Source organism: Opisthorchis viverrini (assembly GCF_000715545.1).
Source record: "Opisthorchis viverrini unplaced genomic scaffold opera_v5_283, whole genome shotgun sequence".
In the NCBI taxonomy this organism is placed as follows: Eukaryota; Metazoa; Platyhelminthes; class Trematoda; order Opisthorchiida; family Opisthorchiidae; genus Opisthorchis; species Opisthorchis viverrini.
The window spans coordinates 234216-236402 of NW_008751942.1; positions in this window are offsets into that span (position 1 = coordinate 234216).

Sequence of the window (2187 nt, forward strand, 5' to 3'; positions counted from 1 at the left end):
AGTCGATGATGCTGGATGTTTTCCCGGATTGAGGTGCCTGCAGCACAACCAAATACCCGTTTTCTAATCGCCTCGTTGCTGATACGCTGACGCCATCCGAAACCAGCCAGGCTTTTGAGGCATCGGTGGTCGAAAACCTGAAGATGCCTCACATACAACAACACAGCCTTTACTGTAGCCTGGTACACACGATCCAGTGAGATGCCTTTTTGACGCCACAAGTGACGCAAATTAGCAAACGTGATTCGAGCCTTTGAGATTCTTGCACTGACTTCATCAGACACACTTCCGTCAGAGCTAATACAACTACCGAGGCGGCTGATTAGCAAGACGAACCGAGTCATGTCCTACTCTCGCCAACGTGAATCTCATAGAGATTCAACACTTTCAGCTCTCACCAGGTAGGTTGGATGGGGAATTTGCCTAGTGCACTCACTGCAGCATATCTCCAATCCATTTCCCAGCTAAGTCTCCATAAAGTGGCAAGCGTTGGGTTTTTGTTTTCGGTTGAATGAGTTGCGGAAGTGTTTGGGTGAAATTCCATGCTGGTCAAACCCTGTACACACGAAACATGCAACCAGTCGGCAGACCACAATCCCACGAGAATCGATTCAACCATAGGCTAGACCTAGGCCACTGATTGTCTCATTTCCCCGACTGGTTAATTAATCAACCGTGTCCCCGCAGCAGCTTCGTTGCATTAGCGTGTTAACTGAAGGTTTTGTGTGCACCAGCCGCGTTTCCGGGGTACCTTGCGCGTATTCTTTTCCACTTTGATGCATCTTTCTGCTGCTGGGAAGACGGTCCTAAAACACGGATCTCACAGTGGATAAAACAAGAAATGACATGTCGTATTATCTCAGAACACGTTTAACCAAAGGCTGATGCTAGTACCACAACCTCGGAAACAATTTATCGTTAGTTCATCACATACAAATTGGACGTGCACGATAAATACCACATTTTCGACTGCATAGTTATACATAGTCGCTGAATGGCGCTTTAGGTATCACTGATTTGGGTCAGCAACACTCCCATCACATGCATGTTTAGACCGTATAAGTCACCGGGGATTGTATTTTAAAAAGCGTTACTCCTTACGCAAAGACAGAGAGCGACTGGAACAAACACTTAAAAGTGCTGTTGCAGTGTATATAAACCAAATAAAGGTTCTATTTATTATTAAAATCCTACGGAGCGTTTCATGAACTCCTCACAGGTCACAAAATGAAAAACCGAAAAATTGTGGTAATAGTGATATTCTTAACCAAAAGAGAAACTATACGCTGTGTTGATAATCACCCACAGCTATGGATATCAATGTCACTTCCTCCAATATGGGGTTGGCAGTAAATCAGTATTTTTGTTTTAAGATATATATGCAATATATATGGAGTACTGTCTCTCTAAAACTCGGTGAAAAGCACTTTTTCGTATGCTGATATATGTTGTAGTGTCAAGTTAACCTAGGCATTTGACATACGCATGCACTCTAACCGCGTGCTAAATCCACCCGAGTGTTGGACAGAGATGAGCGCGTCTTCGCTTTAAGGCCCTAAATTTGTCCTTGAAATCCACTTATCCCTGATTGGTTGGTGATCCCGACATCATGCAATTTTCTGCTTTCACGGATTCACGGATTAATACACAGGATCGGGGCTTTTGCCCAAGTTTCCCGGGTCGGCGTATGGGCACAGGTTTAGCTTGAGGGAGAGGTGATATTTTATGCGAACATTTTGTGATCTGTACCCTTTCTTTTGCTTCCATTACTGACACTACGATTTCATCAATTGCATAAGCGTTTTTTGTTTGAATACGAAAAACTGAAAAACGCGCACTTGTACAATTCCACATAAGTCAAGCGGGGTCACGTGCTTCGACTCTCTCTTCTGATTCCGCTCGCGCTTGCAGTGGTCATTCGCGAGTCTCATGTACTAACTCTGGTACCAAAACATTTCAGACATCTTCGGAATCCACTATATGTGGGAACTGTTCAGAAGAAGACCTCTGGACCAACATAATTGGATTATTGTTTATTTGCTGACCTGGGCCAACGACGAACTATTTTAAAGAGAATAATTGTTAGTGAGTCTGTTCTGTCTGATCTCTTTATTTTTGTATGCCCAACCTAGCGTAATTATTTTTATTTCTTTGCCACACACTCCTGGTAAACTAACTCATTGGGTA